General features: G+C 43.2%; 1 protein-coding gene across 2 annotated transcripts in view; it reads right to left on the bottom strand.

Moving 5' to 3' along the window:
- The window catches only part of LOC140732819 (adhesion G-protein coupled receptor F1-like), a 102,708-nt gene extending 90,634 nt beyond the window's left edge, over positions 1 to 12,074 (bottom strand). For both annotated transcript variants that reach the window (XM_073055450.1, XM_073055451.1), the window contains exon 1: positions 11,974 to 12,074. The gene's annotated coding sequence lies outside the window, so the exon portion shown is untranslated. The remainder of the gene's footprint in view (positions 1 to 11,973) is intronic.
- Between the last annotated feature and the right edge of the window lie 2,101 nt (positions 12,075 to 14,175).

The following is a 14,175-nucleotide window of genomic DNA, read 5'->3' as shown; positions in this document are numbered from 1 at the left end:
AGCTCCATGTACCTGTCCAGGAGTCTCTTTAAAGACCCTATCATATCCGCCTCCCCCACCATCGTCGGCAGCCCATTCCACGCACTCATCACTCCCTGAGTAAAAAACTTACCCCAATATCTCCTCTGTACTTACTTCCAAGCACCCTAAAACTGTGTCTCCTCGTGCTAGCCATTTCAGCCCTGGGAAAAAGCCTCTGACTATCCACACGATCAATGCCTCTCATCATCTTATACACCTCTATCAAGTCATCTCTCATCCTCCATCACTCCAAGGAAAAGAACCTGACTTCACTCAACCTATTATCATAAGGCATGCTTCCCAATCCGGGTTACATTTTTGTAAATCTCTGCACCCTTTCTATGATTTCCACATCCTTCTTGTAGTGAGGTGACCAGAACTGAAGACAGTACTCCAAGTGGGGTTTGACCAGCATCCTATATAGCAGCAACATTACCTCTTGGCTCTTAAACTCAATCCCATGATTGATGAAGGCCAATGCACCGTACGCTTTCTTAACCACAGAGTCAACCTGCGCAGCAGACTTGAGTGTCCTATGGACTCAGACCCCAAGATCCCTCTGATCCTCCACACTGCTAAGAGTCTTACCATTAATACTATATTCTGTCATCATATTTGACCTACCAAAATGAACCACCTCACACTTATCTGGGTTGAACTCTATCTGCCACTTCTCAGCCCATTTTTGCATCCTATCAATGTCCCGCTGTAACCTCTGACAGCCCTCCACACTATCCACAACACCTACAACCTTTGTGTCATCAGCAAATTTACTAACCCATCCCTCCACTTCTTCATCCAGGTCATTTATAAAAATCACGAAGAGTGGGGGTCCCAGAACAGATCCCTGAGGCACACCACTGGTCACTGACCTCCATGCAGAATATGACCCGTCTACAACCACTCTTTGCCTTCTGTGGGCAAGCCAATTTTGGATCCACAAAGCAATGTCCCCTTGGATCCCAGCCTCTTTACTTACTCAATAAGCCTTACATGGGGGATCTTGTCAAATGCCTTGCTGAAATCCATATACACTACATCTACTGCTCTACCATCATCAATGTGTTTAGTCACATCTTCAAAAAATTCAATCAGGCTAGTAAGGTGACCTGCCTTTGACAAAGCCATACTGACTTATCCTAATCATATTATGCCTCTGCAAATATTCATAAATCCTGCCTCTCAAGATCTTCTCCATCAACTTACCAACCACTGAAGTAAGACTCACTGGTCTATAATTTTGTGGGCTATCTCTACTCCCTTTCTTGAATAATAGAACAATATCCGCAACCCTCCAATCCTCCGGAATCTCTCCCATCCCCATTGATGATGCAAAGATCATCGCCAGAGGCTCAGCAATCTCCTCACTTGCCTCCTACAGTAGCCTGGGGTACATCCCGTCCGGTCCCAGTAATTTATCCAAATTGACATTTTCCGAAATCTCCAGCATATCCTCTTGTTTAATATCACCTGCGATTTTCCACTGAACAAATTAAGCTAGCAATTGGCACTGTTTATTTTTGTCATATGTTTTGAAGTACAATGAAAAGCTTATATTGCCTCATATTCATACAGATCAATTCATTTCACAGTACATTCAGGGATAAACAGTAACAGAATTCAGAATAGAGTGTAATAGCTACAGAAAGCGTGCAGTGCAAATCGACAATAAGGTGCAAGGTTATAATGATGTGGATTGTGAATCCGTCAAATGTTGATGACAACGGAAGGCAGATCGAACACCACCAAATGCACTGAGTTCTTTCTCCTTGCGTGGCGGTTTTTCTTAAGAACAGTAGCCAGTGCGCAGGCGCGGGAAGTGTCAGAGACATCGGTGGCAGTGGAAGGAAGGGGGAGCACCACCAAACGCAGTGTGTTCTTTCTCCTTGTGTAGGGGTTTTTCTGATTTTTTTAAACCATAAAAGTCAGATAGGGTCTAGTGGAGTGGCCATCATCAGAGTGGGGGCTAGAGTCAGAGTGGGAACTTGGAGGCTTTGACTCAAGAGGCTCTGACGAGAAGAGGCTGAGGCCAAAGAAACAGGTAAGAAGGGTAGGTTTTTCCTTTTGTTATTGCTGATTTGGTCTTGGTTGACCGTAGTACAGTGCAGGCAGAACAACAGATATGGCAGTGGAATGCTCCTCCCGTACGATTATGGAACTCATGGAACCTGATGTCTCCCTGATGTCTACACCTGTGAGGAGTGCAGCCAACTCCAGCCCCTGAAAGAGGGCTTTAAGGAGCTGGAGCTGGATGAACTTAGGATCATTCAGGAGGCAGAGCAATTGATAGCTAAGACTTTTGAGCAGTTGGTTACACCCAGAGTGCAGAATTCATGGAGGAAATGGGTGAACACCGTGAGAGGTAAAGGGAGAAGGAAGTCAGGGCAGGGCCCCCGGGGCCATTCCCCTCAGCAACAGGTAAACCCCTTCGGATACTGCTGAGGGGGATGACCTCTCTGGGCAAGGCAGCAGCAGCACTGTGGTCGGCTCTGAGCCTCAGAAGGGTAGGGTGAAACCAGGCGGAGCAATAGTCATAGGGGACTCGATAGTTAGGGGGACAGAGAGGAGATTCTGTGGCCGTAAAAGGAACACCAGAATAGTGTTTTGCCTCCCAGGTGCTAGGAGCCAGGATATCTCTGAGGGGTTGTAGAATATTCTTGAAGGGGAGGGTGGGCAGCCAAAGGTTGTGGTACATGTTGGTACCAGTGACATAGGCACAGGGGGTGGTGGGGGTGTAGAGGTCCTGTGCAGTAGGTGTAGGGAGTTAGGAAGAGGCTAAGGAGCAGGATCTCCAAAGTGGTAATCTCTGGATTAATCCAGGTGCAACAAGCTGGGGAAGGACAGAACAGGAAGATAGCACAGATGAATGAGTGGCTGAGGAGATGGTGCAGAGGGCAGGGTTTCAAATTCTTGGATCATTAGAACCTTTTCTGAGGAAGGGGTGGCCTGTAGAAGTGAGACAGAGACTTGGATATCTCAGGTGCAGGAATTGCTGCTGAGTGTGCCAGGCTTTAGATGTTTTAAAGAGGACCTCAGGGGAGGCAAATGAGATGGGGCATGGTTTTGCTAATCAGGGATAATGTCAAGGCTGCAGAAAAGGATGAAGTCATGGAGGCATGGTCCACTGAGTCAGTGTGGGTCGAGATCAGATACAGAAAGGGGCAATAACTCTACTGGGTGTTTTTATAGATCCCACAATAGTAACAAGGACATCGAGGAACAGATAGGGAGGCAGATTCTGGAATGGTGCAATGGGTGATTTGAACTTTCCTAATATTGACTGGCATCTCCTTAGAGCAAGAGGTTTGGATGAGATGGAGTTTGTTAGGTGTGGTCAGGAAGGTTTCTTGACACAATATGTAGATAATCCTACAAGAGGAGAGACTGTACTTGATCTGGTATTGGGAAATGAACCTGGTCAGGTGTCAAATCTCTTAGTGGGAGAGCATTTTGGAGGTAGTGATCACAATTCTATCTCCTTTACCATAGCATTGGAGAGGGATAGGGACAGACAAGTTAGGTAAACGTTCAATTGGAGTAGGGGGAAATATGAGGCTATCAGGCAGGAACTTGGAAGCATAAATTGGAAACTGATGTTCTCGGGAATGTACGGAAGAAATGTGGCAAATGTTCAGGGGATATTTACATGGGATTCTGCATAGGTACATTCCAATGAGACAGGGAAAGGATGGTAGGGTACAGGAACCATGTTATGCAAAGGCTGTTGTAAATCTAGTCAAGAAGAAAAGAAGTGCTTACAGAAGGTTTAAAAAAACTAGGTAATGATAGAGATCTAGAATGTCATAAGGCTACTAGGAAGGAGCTTAAGAAAGAAATTAGGAGAGCCAGAAGGGGCCATGAGAAGGCTTTGGTGGACAGGATTAAGGAAAACCCCAAGGCATTCTACAAGTATGTGAAGAGCAAGAGGATAAGACGTGAGAGAATAGGATCAATCAAGTGTGACATTGGAAAAGTGTGTGGAACCAGATGAGATAGCAGAGGTACATAATGAATACCTTACTTCAGTATTCACTATGGAAAATAATCTTGGTAGTCGTAGTGATGACTTGCAGCAGACTGAAAAGCTTGAGCATGTAGATATTAAGGAAGAGGATATGCTGGAGCTTTTGGAAAGTGTCAAGTTGGATAAGTCCCCGTGACCAGACGGGATGTAACCCAGGCTTCTGTGGGAAGCAAGGGAGGAAATTGCTGTGCCTCTGGAGATGATCTTTGCATCATCAATGAGGATGGGAGAGGTGCCGGAGGATTGGAGGATTGCGGATGTTGTTCCCTTGTTCAAGAAAGGGAGAAGAGATAACCCAGGAAATTATAGAAGTCTTTATACAGTAATCGTTATCATTATAATTAACTCCAACATCTTGCCAGCCACTGAGGTCAGACTAACTGGCCTATAGTTTCCTTTCTTCTGCCTCTCTCCCTTCTTGGAGTGGAGTAACATTAGCAATTTTCCAGTCTTCTGGAACCATTCAAGAAATTATAAACCAGAAAGTCTTACATCAGTGGTGGGCAAGTTGTTGGAGAAGCTCCTAAGAGGCAAGATTTATGAGCATTTAGAGAGGGATAGTCAGCAGGATAGTCAGATAATTGACTTGCCCACAGAAGGCAAAGAGTGGCAGTAGATGGTTCATATTCTGCATGGAGGTCGGTGACCAGTGGTGTTCCACAGGGATTTGTTCTGGGACCACCCCCTCCCCCCGTGGTTTTTATAAATGACCTGGATGAGGAAGTAGAAGGGTGGGTTTGTAAGTTTGCTGATGACACAAAAGTTGGGGGTGTTGTGGATAGTATGGCGGGCTGTCAGAGGTTACAGCGGGACATTGATAGGATGTAAAACTGGGCTGAGAAGTGGCAGATGGAGTTCAATCCAGATGTGTGAAGTGGTTCATTTTGGTAGGTCAAATATGATGGCAGAATATAGTATTAATGGTAAGACTCTTGGCAGTTTGGAGGATCAAAGAGATCTTGGGGTCTGAGTCCATAGGACACTCAAAGCTGCTGTGCAGGTTGGCAATGTTGTTAAGAAGGCGTATGGTCTCTTGGGAATCCCTGAACTGCAGGGTCTTTTGGTTTTAAAGTGCAAAGAAACCTGGGGTGCATCATTGCTCCTTCCGCTTTGTGTATCATTCTGAGAAATCTTTGTTATCCATTACCAAAAGTGGCTCAGTTGTACCACCAGTGACTGTTCTGCCTGACCTCTAGACTTGGCTGCATGGAAGTAACCAACACAAGGATATAGCTTTCTTCATCTAGTCTTTACATTGCCGACTCTCACAAATGTAGTTAATCATGCCGTTGTTGATAGGTGTGACTGTCACATAAATATTATCGAAATAAAGTTTTGTCTTTATTTTGAGTGCACGAGTGCAGAAGAAGTTCATTTGGATATTGCCAGGAATGGAGGACTGTAGTTATGAGGAGAGATTGAATAGACTAAGTTTATTCTTAGTGGGATATAGAGGACGATGGGTAAACTTAGGGAGTTTTATAGTATGAGGGGAATGGATTGGATGGTCAGAATGCTTTTCTCAAGGCAGACAAGTCTAAAGCCAGAGGGCACAGGCTTAAAGTGAAAAGGGAGAAATCTGAAAGAAGTCCGAGAGTAAACTTTCCACACGGTGGGTGGAGAATATCCGAGGGGCCAGAAGAGTGAGCAAAGGCAGGTACAATTAATATGTCTAATTAGACAGGTACTTAGAAAGGGAGACTTCAAGGGGATATGGATTCATGCTAAAAAAATTGGATCGTGAGATCATTTTGGATGAGCTGGAACACAAGGGCCTTTTTCTCTGCTGTACCATTCTATGACTCTATGATCACTGTGAAAATAGAGCTTGCAGTTTAAAACTTGGGATCCATGAGCTGTTGTGTGCAGAATTGAATATTGTAGACATTTGGCATTTCAGATGCAAAAATTCCCTCACTCCTTCATCACCACCAATGCTAAAATTATCTGAAACATACATTGAATAGCTTTTCCAAAACAGACGAGTTCCTCAAATGTATGCAATGTGGAAATTAATCAGCGTATTAAGTCCAGATGAGTAAGACTGCGGAAATACATGCAGGGTATGATAACTTCATTGTAGACCTTGGGATTAAAATTTATCTTCTCAGAAAGGAACATTGAAAGAATATAGAAACAGAAATGAGCTATTCATTGCCCTCATGTTCTCCACCATTCAATATAAACATGGATGGTGGTGCGCTCAGACGCCATGACCTCCTGCAGGCCAACCAAAGGTGTTTTTGTCTTTATTTACAATCGCAAGACAATGCTGGACTTTAAGAATTTTTTTGTACTGCAGGTCTACCCCTTCAGTGAGCTGCTCCTTGGCAGATGAGCTGTACTTGGCATAGGCCATGTTACATAGAAACATAGAAAATAGGTGCAGGAGTAGGCCATTCGGCCCTTTGAGCCTGCACCGCCATTCAGTATGATCATGGCTGATCATCCAACTCAGAACCCTGTACCTGTTTTCTCTCCATACCCCCGATCCCTTTAGCCACAAGGGCCATATCTAACTCCCTCTTAAATATAGCCAATGAACTGGCCTCAACTGTTTCCTGTGGCAGAGAATTCCACAGATTCACCACTCTCTATGTGAAGAAGTTTTTCCTCATCTCGGTCCTAAAAGGCTTCCCCTTTATCCTTAAACTGTGACCCCTCGTTCTGGACTTCCCCAACATCGGAAACAATCTTCCTGCATCTAGCCTGTCCAATCCGCCTGCGGCCTGTTGTGGCCTGCTACAGGAAGGTATTGAAGGCATCAGAGTTGGTGCGTGAAGGTGGCATGCAGTAGAATGGCGAGTGATTGTCTCAGACATTTCCCTTGTCATCACAAGACTCTGTTGGACTTTGATAATGTAAGATACGTCAGGCCTGTTTCCTGTATTTGTTGGTGCAACAGACAGGAGGGGAGCTGTATGGCCTTGGTCGTAGTGGGGACTGCGCCCCATGCTGTGGGCTTGCCTGTTGCTGCAGTCCAGGAAAGGCAATGTAGCAGGGCTTTCATACTCAGTTGGGGTTGGCCTCTCCCTCGGTGCTGCCCTCCAGTGTTTGATCAATGGAGTGACAAGCTGGATTGCACGTGCACGTGTGTGTGTGTGTGTGTGTGTGTGTGTGTGTGCGTGCGTGCGCACGCGTGCAATCATCTGTTGACTGCTGGTGTCTGTTTTTTCTTACTGGTGACACCCATGCACCATTAGTTTGTGGGACATGTCACTCAGGGACTTGGGCTATACATACATTTTTTTGCATCACTGTATGCTTGCTTGCTGTCTTGTATGTACTATATTGTGCTGTGTATGTTTTGCACCTTGGCCCCGAAGGAGCACTGTTTTATTCGGCTTATTCATGTATGGCTGAATGGTTAACTTGAACTTGATGAACTGACCTCCCCTCCAGTGACTCCATCTCCTCTTGCTGCTGTCTTGGGAAAGCAGCCAACATAATCACGAACTCCTCCTACTCTGGTTATTCTCTCTTCTCTCCTCTCTCATCAGGCAGAAAATACAAAAGCCGGAGAACACAAACCACAGAACTCAATACAGCTTCTGCCCTACTGTTATCACTAAGCAATGGTTTGCTAGAAATGCCTGGATCATAATAAATACTTTATAAACCTATCAGGTCTCACTTCAGCCTTTGCCACTCCAGAGGAAACAACCCCAGTTTACCATCCTTTCCTTATAGCACCTGCTCTCTAATCCAGGCAGCATCCCAGTAAACTTCTCCTGCATCCTTTACAGTCTACACATTCTTTCTGTAAAGTGGAGACCAGAAATGGATGCAATACTGCAGATGCATCCTAACCAGAGATTTATAAAGCTGCAACAACATTTCTTGATACTTGAACTCAACGGCTCAACCAATAAAGGCTATCACACCACCCTATTGACTTGTGCAGCCACTTTCATGAAGCTATGGACTTGGACCTGAAATTCCCGCTGTACAGCAACTGTGTTGATGATTAAGGGTCCTGTCACTAATTGTGTGCTATCCTTTTACACTTAATCTCTGAAAGTGCAACATCACACACTTGCCTGGAATAAACTCTGTCTATCATCTCTCTGACAACATAAGGTCATAAGACATAGGAGCAGTATCAGACCGTCGAGTCTTCTCCGCCATTCGATCATGGCTGATCCTTTTTTTCCCTCCTCAGCCCCACTCCCGGTCTTCTCCCCATAACCATGTCCAATCAAGAACTGATCAAGCTCTGTGTTAAATACACCCAATGATCTGGCCTCCACAGCTGCCTGTGGTAATAAATTCCTCAACCCTGTGGCTAAGGAAATTTCTTCACATTTCTGCTTTAAATGGATGTCCCTCTATCTTCAGGCTGTGCCCGCTTGTCCTAGACTCTCCCACCATGGGAAACATCCTTTCTACATCTACTTTGTCCAGGCCTTTCAACATTCGAAAGGTTTCAATGAGATCCCCCCCCCCCATTGTTCTAAATTCCAGTGAAAACAGACCCAGAGCTATCAAACATTCCTCGTATGATAATCCTTTCATTCCTGAAATCATCCTTGTGAATCTTCTCTGAACCCTCTTCAATGCCAGCACATCTCTTCTTAGATGAGGAGCCCAAAACTGCTCACAATACTCAAGGTGAAGCCTCACCAGTGCCTTATAAAGCCTCAGCTTTACATTCCTGCTCTTGTTTTCCAGACCTCTCAAAATGAATGCTAACATTGCATTTGCCTTCCTCACCACCAACTTTAACTGCAAGTTAACCTTTTAGGGTGTTCTGCACAAGGACTCCCAAGTCCCTTTGCATCTCAGATGTTTGGATTTTCTCCCCATTTAGAAAATAGTCTGCACATTTATTTCTACTACCAAAGTGCATGACCATGCATTTTCCAATATCGTATTTCATTTGCCACGCTCTTGCCGATTCTCCTAATCTGTCTGTCCTTGAGGTAAAGTCCTTATGTCCAGGAGCCATGAGGTAATATGACAGCTAGATAAAACCTCGGTTAGACTCCACTTGAAGTACTGTGGTCACCTCACTACAGAAAGGATGTGGATACTATAGAAAGGGTGCAGTGGAGATTTACGTGGATATTGCCTGGATTGGAGAGCATGCCTTATGAGAATAGGTTGAGTGAACTTGGCCTTTTTTCCTTGGAGAAATGGAAGATGAGAGGTGACCTGATAGTGGTGTATTAGATGATGAGAGGCATTGATCGTGTGGATAGCCAGAGGCTTTTGGCTGAATGGCTAACACAAGGGAGCACAGTTTTGAGGTGCTTGGAAGTAGGTACAGGGGGCATGTCAGGGATAAGTTTTTTCACACAGGGAGTGGTGGGTGTGTAGAATGCACCATCAGCAACAGTGGTGGAGGAGGATAGACTCTTAGATAAGTACATGGAGCTTAGCAAAATAGAGGGCTATGCAGTAGAGTAATTCTAGGCAGTTTCTAGAGTAGGTTACATGGTCAGCACAACATAGTGGGCTGGAGGGCCTGTAATATGCTGCAGATTTCTACGTTCTATGTTCTGCAGCCTACCTGTTTCCTCAACACTACCTGCCCCTCCACCAATCTTCATAACATCTGCAAACTTAGTAACAAAGTCATCTATTCCACCATCTGCTGGAAATTTCCATCTACCCTGCTATCAAACAGAAACTGAAGTTACTCACCAATAATCTGGTTACAAATGTTTAGATGAGGTTCTGCCTGGTCTACTTGGTCTCAGACCTCATTAGGGCCATGTCCCAAATGCAGGAAAGAGGCAAAAATGGCTACTATTGACACCCAGGCAGGACCTCACTGATTGTGGAATTAACAAACCTATTGAGAGTTATCCCAAGAACACCACTGAGGTTAATAGAGTTCAAAGGAATAATTCTCCAAAGTTTAGAGTCATACCACTCACAAAGAAACATGATTATACTGGACTGGATGCCACCACATTTCTCAGTGCAGTGGCCTAGATCTAAACTGCTGCTTCATCAATGTCAATCCATTCCCATGAACTCTTCCCAATTTTCCTACGATCCACCTAACCAGCAGTAATTTTAACGAGAACCCAAAACCTACAGGCTAGTGCAGAATTGGAAAGTGAAAGGAAATTGGTGTCCCTTTGGGACCTAAGATGATAACAGTAAGAATAGCACAGTCACAGCACCAGGAGTTAAGACTGATCATAACTGTGTGAGGCTCTACTCACCGTGCCACACTGTCACCTCATCTAATCTCTGAGCCCTGACCGTCCCATCCACAGCCCATGCTTGGCCTGCAGACCTGCTTCAATTTAGCTCACTGATGCTTGGAGAAATGTTGCTGCATTTTACAGCACTCCATGCAATGTTGAATTCAACTATTTTGGATTATTACTGACTGCTTTACATTTTCCACCGTCTTACAGAGATCCTTTTCGATTCTCTCCTCTGATTCTGTCTCATTTAGTCCCAGCTTGCCTGGAACCCATCGCAACTGTGTGGAAGTATTAACCGTAGCCTGAACAAATACTGCCAAGTCTGAAAAATCGAGGTTGTCATAGGACCTTGGCAAAATGAACTCCCACAAATTAACAATCATTTAGAAAAGCCAACTGATATTTAGAGTTGGAGGCAAAAATCATATTATAGTGCAGTGATGTGAGATGTTCTTGTAGAGTCAGATATTACTTGAGCAGAATAGAAGGAACTTCACTATAGTGTACCTGAACAATTGCTCAGTGCTTCTATCTGTAGCATTTGATACTCCATCTTCAAAATAAGAGATAATTCTTGTATCAGCTTCACATGGAAAATAAGTAAATAAATAAAGGTTTTGCTAGAAATGCTTAGATCTTAATAATAATTGTATAAAATTCTTTGTGGGCAGGGTTGGTTCTGAGTGAGTGGACATTGGAAAAAAAGTTGAATTTCCCCATGGGGATGAATAAAGTATCTATCTATCTATCTATAATATTACGTAGGGTTTAAAGTAAAATGGGAAGACTCCTTTCCCTTGGCAATGGTGTAAAAACAATAGGAGGCATTGATTTAAAGTAACTGGTAGAAGGACTAGAAGGATGGATTCAGGGAATGTTATGTGTCCAGATGCAAAGCATGAAAGGATGGTAAAGATGGTATGTGATCTCCGGGTCTATACTTAACCTGTGACCAGCAGGCTTACAAATAGTGCTTAAAGGTGGGATTAGCCTGGAAAACTTCTACTCAGCCAACATAGATGTTATAGGCTGCTATTTATTGATTGGTTGATTGAGATTCAGTGCGGAGCAAGTCCTGCTGTCCCTTCGAGCCGCACCTCCTAGCAATCCCCCAACTCACCGCTCACCTACTCACAGGACAATTTACAATGACCGATAGACCGGTATGTCTTTGGACTGTGAGAGGAAACCAGTGCACCTGGACAAAACCCACGTGATCACAGAAAGAATATACAAAAGGCAGCAGCGGGAATTGGACCTGGGTCACCTGTACCGTGAAGTGTTGTGCTAACCACAATTCTACTGGGCTGCAAGACCATAATGTTTTTACAACTCTATAATTCACCCATTTTTATGAGTAATAAGATTATATTCCAATGCAGGGTATGCTGTGGTGAGGATTTTTATTTAAAGATTGAGATTTTAGGAAAATATACATGAACATTCCTTCTGTCCAAGAATAAAATAATTTAACTCTGAACTTTTCAACAGAATTATCAGACCTACTCTAAGATCAACCTAACTCTTCACCCCCATTTGGCCCTCCATTTTTCTATTATCTACCCACCCATCTGTCAATCTTTTAATGCTATTTACCACCATCCCTGGTAAAACGTTTCACACACCCACCGATATCTATCAAAAAAAAACATGCTTTTGACCTCTCCCCGATCATATCCTGTAATCACCTTAAAATTATGCCTCCTCGTCAATTAAGTGCCTTAATTTCTTAATGTTATTTAAAAACCAATAATTTTTACTTACAATTTCTGTAAGGACTGTAGGTTCTGCTTTGCTGTGCTCAATCCTTCACCATTCCCCTCACAATAGATGTACTAAACAAGTACAGATTTAAACAATCTACCGGTTTACTTGATCATCTGTGGACTGTAACCTTGAATTTTACAATAGAACCTCTGTGGGTCGTGTTCAGCAGGATATTAGAAAAAAACTTATTTGCATGTGGAAGAATGGCATATATTCATTAATGTGATGTGATGCAATTCCGTAATATGAATACTGTATCCCTATGCACGACACCTTTTAGCAAACTGTGACAAACTGGACAACACCATCTATGATATTCAAAGCAGTTAAAATCTATTCGCAGTGAAATTTAGAAAATATTTTTAAACTAAAAAAGATACATTATATTTAATTCTTTATTAAACAATTACCTTACAAACACTTACTACAGACACAAATAATTAAACACCTAAAAGAAAGTACCAATTTTTAAATTTTTTTAACATGATTTACTCTCATCTGCAATTGTTTGTAAGGGCTGGGGAATATGCATAGTTTCCTTGTGGGAAACTGTGGATAAAACTCCGATAAACCTGGTTCTTATCCTCTCCATCATTCTTCAGTACTTTATTCCTTTGCCCTTTAGTACAGTATCTAGAAGAGGAAGCTGATGGTAGTGCAAAGAGGATAAACTGAAAAATTGGAGCCTGGAAAATGATGGGACTGAATATCAGTCATACCAACCAAAGTTTTGCAGAATTATGAAGAAGTATTGGAATCAACTTAGATAAATAATAAGAGAAAAAAAAGAGGGAAGGAAAGATTACATTGTGTGTGTGTGTGTGTGTGTGTGTGTGTGAGAATTCATACAAACTCCCAAACAGCGTTATCTTTACTCTAGTTCACAGATCAGAATCTGGTGGGGTGGTTTTAAATTCACTTTTTTTCTCTTAACCCAGTGGTCTGGCTGACCACAGGTCTTACAAATTAAAAAAAAAATTCAGGTCAGACAGACAGACTCTGTGAAGAGGAAAAACAGAGTTAAAGTTTCTTCTCAATAGGGTAAAGAGAACACAAGCTAGTTTTAAGTTGCAAAAATTGGGGGAATAGGATAAACCAAATAGAATATATTTGATAGAGTATGGTCAAGGTTGTCAATATGTTTTCTATATTTATGAAGCAATCTGTCTAATTGCCTAATGAAGAAAGATAGTGAGAGAGAAAACCAACAAAAAGGCATGTTAGATCAGGGATGTAGGTGACCCTGAACCTTAAAGAAAGAACTTTGGAAAGTTCTGTGGAGATAAAAAAAACATTAATATTACAGGTGGATAGCCTTCATAATTGAATATCAGAATATCATAATGTCAGATAACCTCGCCCTCTTGGTATCAGAACCAACAATTTCTGCTGTTAGTTGCAATTTGTCTGATTGTAACCTGAAATTGCATTCCTATTTTATTCATATCCCCTTTCACTGTCTTAAACTTCAGTGGTTACATGCCTTCCTGATGAGGAACCCGCATTCCAGGTACTTGTCGAGTAAATCCACTCTGAACTGGTTCCACTGGATTGTCACCCTTCCTGAAAGGAGGTGACAAACACTGTACACTATACTCCAGATGCACTCTCACCCATGCCCTATGTAACTGATGCATAACTTCCCTTTTGAGATGTACAGCCTTATGGATATTGAAGTAATGCTTTGCTGAGTACAGCCACAGAGATAGATAGATAGATAGATAGATTGTGATATGGTGCAACTCAAACTACCTGCGTCTCAATATCACCAAGACCAAGGAGATGGTGGTGGACTTTAGGAGATCTAGGCCTCATATGGAGCCAGTGATCATTAATGGAGAATGTGTGGAGCAGGTTAAGACCTACAAGTATCTGGGAGTACAGTTAGACGAGAAGCTAGACTGGACTGCCAACACAGATGCCTTGTGCAGGAAGGCACAGAGTCGACTGTACTTCCTAAGAAGGTTGGCGTCATTCAATGTCTGTAGTGAGATGCTGAAGATGTTCTATAGGTCAGTTGTGGAGAGCGCCCTCTTCTTTGTGGTGGCGTGTTGGGGAGGAAGCATTAAGAAGAGGGACGCCTCACGTCTTAATAAGCTGGTAAGGAAGGCGGGCTCTGTCGTGGGCAAAGTACTGGAGGGTTTAACATCGGTAGCAGAGCGAAGGGTGCTGAGTAGGCTACGGTCAATTATGGATAAC

This window comes from Hemitrygon akajei, chromosome 9 (assembly GCF_048418815.1).
Source record: "Hemitrygon akajei chromosome 9, sHemAka1.3, whole genome shotgun sequence".
Taxonomy (NCBI): domain Eukaryota; kingdom Metazoa; phylum Chordata; class Chondrichthyes; order Myliobatiformes; family Dasyatidae; genus Hemitrygon; species Hemitrygon akajei.
This window is presented reverse-complemented; position numbering and strand designations above follow the sequence as displayed.